The sequence below is a fragment of the Mirounga leonina genome, unplaced genomic scaffold, assembly GCF_011800145.1.
Source record: "Mirounga leonina isolate KUSES-001 unplaced genomic scaffold, KU_Mleo_1.0 Mir_152, whole genome shotgun sequence".
NCBI lineage: Eukaryota > Metazoa > Chordata > Mammalia > Carnivora > Phocidae > Mirounga > Mirounga leonina.
In genome coordinates, this window is record NW_023270380.1 from 641,963 (window position 1) to 653,451 (window position 11,489).

At 45.6% G+C, this 11,489-nt stretch overlaps 1 long non-coding RNA gene across 2 annotated transcripts in view; it reads left to right on the forward strand.

Moving 5' to 3' along the window:
• LOC118012823 overlaps positions 1–8,363 on the forward strand; it is a 12,794-nt gene extending 4,431 nt beyond the window's left edge. For both annotated transcript variants that reach the window (XR_004679845.1, XR_004679846.1), the window contains one exon: positions 7,950–8,363. This is a non-coding gene — a long non-coding RNA (uncharacterized LOC118012823). The remainder of the gene's footprint in view (positions 1–7,949) is intronic.
• Positions 8,364–11,489: the final 3,126 nt, after the last annotated feature.

The window sequence follows — 11,489 nt, forward strand, 5'->3', positions numbered from 1 at the left end:
GTCCTGACGTAAGAGGTATTTATGACACACTGATCTTTTTTTTTTTTAAGATTTTATTTATTTATTTGACACAGAGAGAGAGATAGCAAGAGAGGGAACACAAACAGGGGGAGTGGGAGAGGGAAAAGCCGGCTTCCTTCGGAGCAGGGAGCCCGATGCGGGGCTCGATCCCAGGACCCTGGGACCATGACCCGAGCCGAAGGCAGGCGCTTAACCGACTGAGCCACCCAGGCGCCCCTAGGACACACTGATCTAAAACAACTCTGCCTTGGAATCTAGCAGAAAGTTTGGGGTGAGGGGATTTCCTTTCTTAGAGGACTGGGAATGGTGGGCTCTTTCTCTCCAGATACGTTCCCCTGGAAGCAAGTAGAGGCCGTCAGATTTATCCAGTTACACTTCAAGCTGCCTCAAAGATGAAAACATTTCTTTCTCGATGAAAGCTTTTGTTTGGAGTACCCAGCAGATTGGAGGCCTTGAAAGGACTCGGTCATAGTAACTGACAGGTGTCACACACATTTTGCTCATTATACTCAGGCACAGTTCACAGATTCTAGGAATGCGCTGGCCCATCTTCCAGCCGAGGAAAGGCCGAGGTTGCATTACTGCCTGAGAATTATCCATTTGGAGAAGTGGAACCAAGATCAGAACTGAGGCAATCTGATGCCGAAATCTGTGCCTTTAACCACCAGGGGAACTGCCTCAGTGTGAGGGGCTCTTAGCCTGGACTATTTTAGTTGAGAGTGACAGAAACCCCAATCAAACTGGTTCATACCAAACAGACAACAGTGGGAAGGAATTTGTAGACTCCCCAGGTCCACTCTGAGCATCCCCACCTGACTCTCCCTTTCCTAGCTCCCACCCCAGGGGCCACACTGCCTGTCACCCCCACCCGCCCATCCCCTAGCCCCTAACTGCAGCCCATTCGGTGTGTCCAGGCCCAGCAGAAGCGAGCCTCCCTCTCTGAACACCATAGACCAGTCTAGGCAAGGACTCTTACTGGACACTTTGGCTCATTGGCTCATCCAGGACCAACTGCTGTTTCCAGCTTGGCTCACACTGCGTCATGGGCCTGGTCCCAGTCTTTTGGCGGGGATGGGGGATGCACAACAGTGTGCGTGATAGCACAGGGAGGAAAGCAGGGTATTGGCAGACGAAAACACAGATGGTTACCAGAAAGCATCCACACCACCAGCCTGGCACCTGCGTGAGCAGCAGTGTGCTTCCCAGGAGAGGCACCTCTGCCCACCCTTCCCCAAGCGATGAGCAGCTATTCTGCTTTCCCCCCAGCTGAAGGGTCCATACGGGGGGATTCCAGCACTCGGGTTCTCACGCTGAAGCTGAACAACATGACGCAGCGTGTGTTCTGCTAACAAACCCTCACCACTGTGAAAAGTTTCTTCAATCAAGGTGTAATGTGGGCATACTAAAGACAACTGCCAGACGACCATGCTGCACAGGAAGGGCCCTGAGAACCCCAAGGCTTTGACGCTGAACCAGAGACACATTGACATGATGGCTTCCCATGAGAGCTAAGACCCCTCCGGAGACAGCTTTCTGGATTTTCAAATGCGTTATGGCTGGCCCAGGTATCAGGCCATGCATCCTGTATTTTCTTCCAGATACATGGGTGTCCTACAAATGGCCCCAGTTTGAAGGTCACCAGAGTCTTCCAGGACCCACTCATCTTCTTACCTCCCTGCAGTCCCAGGGGTAGACAGTCCTTTAAGGAGATGAAGGTGCACACTGTGGGTTGCATGGAATACTCTCAGACCAAATGAGACAGACCCATGATGTTTCCATGCTTCTAATGAGGCCATTTCTGTCCCTTGGGCCTGGGCAGACAAGGGCCCTGACACCAGTTTATGGGGAAGGAGAGATCAGCCCAGGGGTGGTGGAGCCATGGCTAAGCATGAGGCACCAGGACTCTGGGGCCCCTTAGATGTTCTGTGTGACTCTGCAGAGTGTCATGTGTATCTGGCTTTTCTTTTCTTTTCTTTTCTTTTCTTTTCTTTTCTTTTCTTTTCCTTTCTTTCTTTCTTTCTTTCTTTCTTTTATTTTTTGAGAGAGAGAGTGAGAGAGAATGCATGGGGGTGGGGGAAGGTGGGGGAGAAAGAATCTTAAGCAGGCTCCATGCCCAGTGGAGAGCCCAACACGGGGCTCCATCTCACGACCCTGAGATCATGACCTGAACCAAAATCAAGAGTCAGATGCTCAATCACCTGAGCCCCCCAGGTGCCCTATGGCTTCTCTAAAACTGTGAAATCAAATTCATGTATTGTATCTGTCAAGAGAAGGTGTAGAGATGAAAAGTGCTCTAAAAGGAGAAAAGAAGTTTATTTACAAGAAGGGGCAAGAGAGCCAGACTTCAGTAACACTCTCTCATCCAATAAAAAATCCAGCAAATATCTCACATTAAAACTCACAAGATTACCATGTTTACATCTGTCTTTTCATGGTGGAAAAGCAAAAACCCCTCACACAATTATCACCCACACGTTGTGTTACATCCTCAGACAACAACTCTGAAAGCCAGGGATGAGGTGGTTTCTGCCGAGAGTCCGGACTTACGGGAAATGCTCAAGATTTTGTTCTTTGGAGATCAAAACTAGCCTGCGTGACGGTATCGTTTTTATTTTGTATGAGGGTACAGAGTGTTTTTCCCTCCCTGACTGCTGACTGTGGAAAGTGATCTGCACGCACATTTATAATGGGGGCTGGGTCTAGTGCTGGTTTGCCCGGGGTGAGTCATTTGTTTGCATTGGGTCCATTTCTCTCCTTCTTCCAACATGGCTCCCGGCCCTTCAGAGACACGATCAAAGTTAGTACCGCTCCCAAGAGGACACTCCTTTTTCCTACTGGCATCAGGACGGTCCTAGGGCCACAAGGAAAGGTGGCTTTGACAAAATGACACATGTCATCTGCCATTAAAGAGAAGAAATAGTGCCAAAGCTGCGGATTTCTGCTTCTTCCAGCTTTTTTTCTTATTCCCTGAAATCATCTGAGACACATGAATCATTACATCTGTTAATCTTAATGAGGCAGAAGAATATCTTGAAATATCATTATTCTTGGTACTTCCTTCCTAGCCTGTGACTCTTTCATCAGTAAGAGCCTGAGTTTGGATGCTTCAGGGGAGGCTGAGCTGAGAGAGCAGAATATCCTTGCCTTTGACTTCTAAACTGGGGCCGTGAAATCCAGCCCAGAGACACATAAACAAAGCTCAAGCACCTGACTTCCTGGGTAAGAATAATAAAGGCATTGGAGTCTCGGGAAGGACTCAGAGCTAAAGCTTGCACACACACACACACACACACACACGACGCATGCACACGTATACGAGCACGCACCCATGAGCACACACTTAGAAGAGTCTGTTTTCCCACCACTCCAAGAGGAGAGAACTTTCTGAGTTGGGGACTTGGGCCTGTTTTGCCAACAAGACCCAATTTCTTTTTTTTCATGTAACATCTTTCTTTTTTTGTAAGTGTTTATTTTCAGTTAGTTAACATACAGTTTACTATTAGTTTCAGGTGTGCAGTATAGTGATTCAAATCTTCCATACATCACCTGGTGCTCACCACGACAGGTGCACTCCTTGATCCCCTTCTTATATTTGACCCGTCCCCCCTCCCTTTCTGGTAACCATCAGCTTGTTCTCTGTAGTTAAGAGTCTGTTTCTTGTTTTGTCTCTCTGTTTTCCCTTTGCTCATTTGTTTTGTTTCTTAAATTCCACATATGAGTGAAATCATGGTATTTGTCTTTCTCTGACTGACTTATTTCACTTAGCCTTATACTTTCTAGATCCAGCCATGTTGTTGCAAATGGCAAGATTTCATTCTTCTTATGGCTGAGTGATATTCCATTGTATATACATACCACCTCTTCTTTGTCCATTCATCAGTCAGTGGACACTTGGGCGGCTTCCATAATTCAGCTGTTGTAAATAATGCTGCGGTAAACATTGGGGTGCATGTATCCCTTTGAATTGGTGTTTCTGTATTCTTTGGGTAAATATCCAGGATTGTGATTGCTGGATCAAAGAATAGTTCTATTTTTAACTTTTTGAGGAACCTCCATACTGTTTTCCGGAGTGGCTGCACCAGCTTGCATTCCCACCAACAGCACAAGAGGGTTCCTTTTTCTCCACATCCTTATCAACACTTGGGGTTTTGTGTGTGTGTGTGTGTGTGTGTGTGTGTGTGTGTGTGGTTTTTGATTTCAGCCAACCTGACAGGTGTGAGGTGGTATCTCATCGTAGTTTTGACTTGCATTTCCTTGATGACGAGTAATGTTGAGCATCTTTTCATGTGTCTGCTGGCCATCTAGACATCTTTGGAGAAGTGTCTGTTTATGTCTTCTGCCCATTTTTAAATTGGACTATTTGTTTTTTGGGTGTTAAGTTGTATCAGCTCTTTATATATTTTGGATACTAACCTTTTATCAGAGGTCATTTGCAAGTATTTTCTCCCATTCAGTAGGTTGCCTTTGAGTTTTTTTTTTTTTTTAAGATTTTATTTATTTATTTCAGAGAGAATGAGAGAGAGGACATGAGAGGGGGGAGGGGCAGAGGGAGAAGCAGACTTCCTGCCGAGCAGGGAGCCCGATGTGGGACTCGATCCTGGGACTCCAGGATCATGACCTGAGCCGAAGGCAGTCGCTCAACCAACTGAGCCACCCAGGCGCCCGCCTTTGAGTTTTTTTGATTATTTCCTTTGCTGTACAGAAGTTTTTTATCTTGATAAAGTCCCAATAGTTTGTTTTTGCTTTTTTCCCTTCCTTGGGAGACACATCTAATGTCAAAGAAATTACTGCCTGTGTTATCTTCTAGGATTTTTATGGCTTCAGGTCTCACATTTAGGTCTTTTATCCATTTTGAATTTATTTTTGTGCATGATGTAAGAAAGTGGCCCAATTTTTTTCTTTTTCATGTAACTGTTCAGCTTTCCCAACACTATTTGTTGAACAGACTGTCCTTTTCCCACGGATATTCTTGTCTGCTTTGTCGAAGATTAACTGAACATAGAGTTGTGGCTGTATTTCCAGGTTTTCTATTCTGTTCTATTGACCAATGTGTCTATTTTTGTGCCAGTACCACACTGTTTTGCTCACTACACCTTTGTAATAGGACTTGAAGTCTGGAATTGTGATGCCTCCAGCTTTGCTTTTCTTTTTCAAGAAACTTTTTCAAGATCGCTTTGGCTATTTGGGGTCTTTTGTGGTTCCATACGAATTTAGGATTGTTTGTTCTAGTTCTGTGAAAAATACTGTTGGTATTTTGATAGGAATTGCATTACATGTGCAGATTGTTCCGGGTAGTATAGACATTTTAACAAAATTTGTTCCTCCGATCCATTAGCATGGGTTGTCTTTCCATTTCTTCGTGTTGCAACAAGACCCAATTTCGATTGTAGTTCTTGTCCTTTTTATCCTGTAGCCTCTGAGAAGTCCATCGTCTTTTTCATTCATTCATTGAATAGTTATTGAACATTTATTTTGTCCCTTCTAAAACAGACTGTGATGGCTCTGGATTTCATCATGGAATACTAAAGAACAGATCTGAACTCTCTGTGAGGGTGATGCTGATGCGGATTCTACCTTCCTATCATGCCAGTGGGCCCTCACGCCTCCATTCAGCTGGGACAGAGACTCAGAGAGGAACTGCATGGGCTGAATTGTGCACCCCCCACCACCACCACCTAAATTCATATATTGAAGTCCTAACCTCACAATATGACCTTATTTGGAGATAGGGCCTTTACAGAGGTAATCAGACTAAAATGAGGTCATAAGAGTGGATTAGAGTTACTAATCCAATATGACTGGTGTCCATATAAAACGAGGAATTTGGAAACAGAAATACACAAGGGGGGAAGGGCATGTGAAGATGAAGAGGGCCACCTACAAGCCAGGGAGAGAAGCCTGGGACAGATCCTTCCCTCACAGCGCTCAAAAGAACCAACCCTGCTGACATCTTGATCTTGGACTTCTGGCCTCCAGAACTGTGAGACAATAAATTTCTATTGTTAAAGCCGCCCAGTTTTCCAAACTGTGTTACAACAGCACTAGCAAACGAATACAGGAACCAACCCAAGCCCTTCGAGCCCTTCCTCTCATGACCCACACAGATGCCCCTGGGGCACACTGAAGGCCATCCTTGTTTAATGTCTGTGCTTGCCCTAAAGACTCTGTGTGTCCTTCCCCTCCTTCCCTGCGGGTGAAGAGGTCTCCAGCAGTGGATGGGGCAATAGGATGTGGAGTCAAGGGGCTTTGGGATTGCTGGTCCTTCTGTTACACCAGTTCTGCTAAGGGGTATCTGTTGGGGTGCTTGCCAGCCCATAAGCCACTGATGCTCTTCTCTGGGAAGTTTTGCCTTTCCCTTGTCTCTGTTGGTTATAAAGAATACCCATTGGCCATGCTAATGCTAAGGCACCCTTTTTCTTAGCCATTGCTTATTGAACCAAGGAGGAAGCTTGACTCAAGCTAGGCCGATCTGATTTTTCCTATTCTTGGAAGTGTCAGATGGAACTGAGACAGAATCTGAGCTTTCGTCTATGGCTGAAACTGTAAGTGTAAATTTGGAGCTGAAGGGTGTCCATTGTCTATGGTGGGGCAGATAAGCAAGAAAGGAAGAACAAAGCAGACATTCAAAGAGGAGGAGGGTGGCAAACAACAGAGAGAGCCCTTCCAGCCTTCCTGTGCATTCCCTCCCTGAGACCTTGCTGCATCCCCCACATCTTGATAATCAACTCCGCTCCCCACCTTTGCTGAAGCTAGCTGGGCTACTTCACACTCACGACCCAATCTCTACCATGGCTCCTTCTCTTAATGTAGCTAAATACCTCTAAACACTAATTTTATAGCTAGAAACAATCGTCATAATCCAAAATCATGCATCTATTTTTTGCTAATTTCCTTTTGGTTGGAAATAAACCAGGCTTGAATTCAAATCCCAGCTCTGTGACTTACTTGCTGTGTGATGTTGGACAAGTTTCTCAGTCTCTCTGGGCCTTCATCTCCTCATCTAAAGCAGGTAGGTGGTAAGCGTACCTGCCCTGATAGGTTGTTGTGAAAGACAAATTTCACACACAGTGTGGCAGATGGATATCTATTCACAATCTTATCACTTCTCTTCTGTAAGGCTACAAAAGTGTGATCTCAGGGTCCTGAGGTCGAGCCCCGCGTTGGGCTCCTTGCTGTGCGTGGAGTCTGCTTAAGATTCTTTCTCTCCGGGGGGGCCTGGGTGGCTCAGTTGGTCAAGCATCTACCTTCGGCTCAGGTCATGATCTCAGGGTCCTGGGATTGAGCCCCGCATCGGGCTCCCTGCTCGGCGGGAAGCCTGCTTCTCCCTCTCCCACTCCCCCTGCTTGTGTTCCCTCTCTTGCTATGTCTCTATCTTTCAAATAAATAAATAAAATCTTTAAAAAAAAATTAAAAAAAAAAAAAGATTCTCTCTCTCCGTCTCCCTTTCCCCCTTCCCTCCCCTCCCCTTCTTTAAAGACAAAAACAAAAAAACAAAAACCACTTCTCTTTATGAACAAAGTAAACAAGTATTTACAAGAATATTTGGTATATATCTGCAACTTCCTTTGAAACGCATCAAAAAATCAGACAGATTTAAGGGTGGGTAGAGGGCTGAGTAGGTGGAAAGGTAGGTGATAAAGCAAGTGTAGTCAGATGTTAGCGGTGGATCCTAGGTGGAGGGCATATGGGTGTTCATGCACGATTCTTGTACCATTCTGTACGCTTGGTGTTTTCCATAATAAAACGTTGGAGAAATTCATGAACACATGGAGGTTCTAACAGCCCATGTGGAGCAGAAGCAGACAGAAGGAAAAGTAAGAGTTCCCCTTCACGTGTACTCCCCACTCCCACGCTCTCTGCCCAGGTAACCTCTATAAATTCCCATCATCCCCTCACTTTTTTTTTTTTTTTATCCCCTCACTTTTTAGATGAGCTCCCAGAGGCCCAGAGAGACTCCACTTCTGGCCACGATCTCACTGCAAGTTAGGGAGCCCATCCAGCGCTCTCAGCTCCGTTCAGTGAAAGACACTTGAGGGAAGCAAGTTCATCATCCCCTGGTGACAAGAGTTTTTCTCGCCAGCGTGAAACTCGAAACTAGACTCAAGCCATAGACACACGCCACTATGTTAACGGATAACGTGTAAATAACTGCAAATCCACCTCAACTTGGCCATTCAGAAAGAAGCTGCCTTGCAGCGAGGAGCCAGAAACGATGATTACAACATATAAACCAGTCCAGAAATTAGCATGTAGATGGTCCTTACACACTAGAGAGAAGAGTGGGCTTGCTGTTCAACAAATGGGCAAAGCGTGCGAACAGTCCAGTCACAGGAGGACAAATATGCCAAGTAAGCATGTTCTGCACACACTCCACAAAAATAAAGTTCAATGTCATCAGGAAACAAGCAATACAAACAGTGCCTTTTTCTCACCTGTCGCATGTCTAAAGAAAAAAGTGATCATAACCAGTGTGGGGAGGCATCTCCACACTCCGCCCGCCCTTCTCCTCACTGTTTTACTCTTCTCTGCCCTTCTTCCGCAGAGAGGGCTTGGCAGCCTCCTTATCCTCAGCCCTCATCTTCTTCCAGTCCCAGAAGACTCCACAGCCTAATTTGAAACCTCTAATTTGACGCCCCAGCCAAAGGGAATTCATCCACGTTTGGGGAAGTGCCTGCTGCATATTAGGCCAGTTTGGAGAATTACGTGGCCAGGGAGTTAATTCTACAGGAATTAGCACAAGTGTTTTTTCCCATTAGAGGCCTGGTCTAGAAAGTATTCAGCCGGAGATAACACATACCTTCAGTGAAACTACAACCTTCCCACTGTCTTGCCATTTTCAAAGCAAAAAATGTCGGCTGAAAAAAAAAAAAAAGGAGCTGGTAGGAAAATAGGACATGAGCGACAGGTGTTCTGGCCTACTTCATCCCATACTGTCCCCTCCAGGCAGCACTTCATTGCTGACGTCATGAGTGGGAACATTTGTCAAAACATTTGGGAGATCTGACTGCATGTGGGGCAGGACAACAGGGGAGGAATGCACTCCATTATGTCCAATTAAAAAAAAAATTACATACGCACATACACACGCACAATTAGGACTTTAGGAGAACAGACCTTAACATTTCATAGATCCCCTAAGCCAGTACGATTTGATGCATGTGTTCACTAATTCACTATTTATTGAGTATCTACTAGGTTTTAGACACCAGGATACACTGGTAAAGAAGACAGACATGGCTCCCCGCCCACTTCCCCCCCCGCGCCCTAGAGCTTCCATTCCAGTGAAGGAAACAGATCCAACAGGAGAGACAGAAAATATGATCAATGTTATTGTTCTGGGAAGGCTTCCGTAGTAACCATGTCTTTTATCTTCTGTATTCTGATGCTTTCACATCTGGGGCCTTGCTGACCTGGAGGGAGTCTTCCCTACACCCAGAGTCCACTGAAATGATTCAACCCAGCCAAGCCAGAGTCCGCTTATTCTGCCTCTCACTTTCCTTCCCACAGAAACCATAATCAAGCCTCTTGCCCACATTTTCCCCTTGTTCCCTCTGTCTCCTGACAAAACCTGGGACGTCCTGAGTAGCGCTACAGAGCTTGGTATGCCTCCTATTTCTAGGAAACTGCTAGTATAAAAAACTTCTTTTTTCCTCAGTCATTTCCATGTCTGATGTGTTACCACGCCTGACTAACACAAATCCTGGGCCGCTTAAAACAGCCTCTCTGTAAGCTGGTGCTTCAGCCCCTCTCCAAAGGATGCGAAGGAGCCAACACGCCCAGACCTTGGGTCCGTAGGAAATAGAAACAGTACGAGCAAAATCCTCAAGGCAGGAAAGAGATGGGCTTACGTGAGGGCCCGGAAGTGACCTCAGTGGCAAGAACATGGTGGCATGGTGCATCCTCCACATGTGCTTTTTTTTTTTTTTTTTAAGATTTTATTTATTTGACAGAGAGAGACACAGCGAGAGAGGGGAGTGGGAGAGGGAGAAGCAGGCTTCCCGCCCAGCAGGGAGCCCGATGCGGGGCTCGATCCCAGGACCCTGGGATCATGACCTGAGCCGAAGGCAGCCGCTTAACGACTGAGCCACCCAGGCGCCCCTCCACATGGGCTTTCTGTACGTACATATGGGAAGCCTGTGCTACCCAGAGTTCCTTCGTGGAATCCTTGATGCCAGGAGCTCAGTACAAATCCATACAGAATGTCCTCCTTGGGCTCTAGAGGCCACCATGAGCTCCTCACTCACCACGGTGAGGGAAGGGCCTTCTGTGCATGAACTCATGCTCACAAACAACCTGGCACAGGAGAAGATTCTCTTAGAACTTCCACAAAAATTATTTGAGAGGATATTTTATACCAGTTAACATGATGTTTAATAACCAAGAGCAGAAAGAACTTTCCAAATATTAAGCACTCATGCCCATTTCCCTTGCCATCTGTTTTCTCATAAAATATTCCCTCAGTATATTATCTATTGCCTTCTGCACTAAGATTCAGCAGTTGAGTAGACTTTGAGAGCTTAGCTATGATTTCTAAGGTCTCTGGTGTGAGCAACGGAACTCAAATCTGCTACTGGTGAAAAGATGAAAATACACCCTCTCCCCTGATAGCAATAAGGAAGGGAGACAGGCAAGCAGGAGGGAGGTTGGTGAGGGAGGGTGTGGGGAGGAGTGGAGATTACTGGGTGTTGAGCCTCTCTTATGCTCCAGGCACTGTGTTAGGCATATTTTTTTCCTTTTTTTTTTTTTTTAAGATTTTATTTATTTTATTCATGAGAGACAGAGAGAGGCAGAGGGAGAAGCAGGCTCCCCAAAGAGCAAGGAGCCCGATGTGGGACTCCATCCCAGGACCCCGGGATCATGACCTGAGCTGAAGGCAGATGTTTAACCATCTGAGCCACCCAGGCGCCCTGGGCATATTTTTTTCCATTTTAACTTTTTATAGATGTGTAATATACATCCAGCAACGTGTCAGATCATAAATGTACAGCTCAACAAATTTTCACACATTCAGTGTCCTTGCATGTTCCACATCCTAATTAACAAACAACATTACCAGCAACCCAGAACCCCCAGCATCCTCTTTCCATCACCATATCCCCCCAAGGATAATTACTATCCTAATTTTTCTTATTGAGATGAAATTAACATAACATGAAGTTAACCATTTTCAAGTGAACAATTCAGTGGTATTTAGTACATTTACACTATCATGCAACCACCTCCTCTGTCTAGTTCCAAAACATTATCATTACTCCAAAACCCCATTACCTATTAAGCAGTTACTCCCCATTACTCCCCTCCCCACCCCCAGCTCCTGGCAACCACCACCTACTTTCTGTTTTTATGGATTTATCTATTCTGGATATTTTATATAAATGGAATCATACAATATGTGACCTTTCATGTCTGGCTTCTTTCACTTAGAGTAAGTTTTTCAAAGTTCATGTACATTATAGCATGTGTCAGTG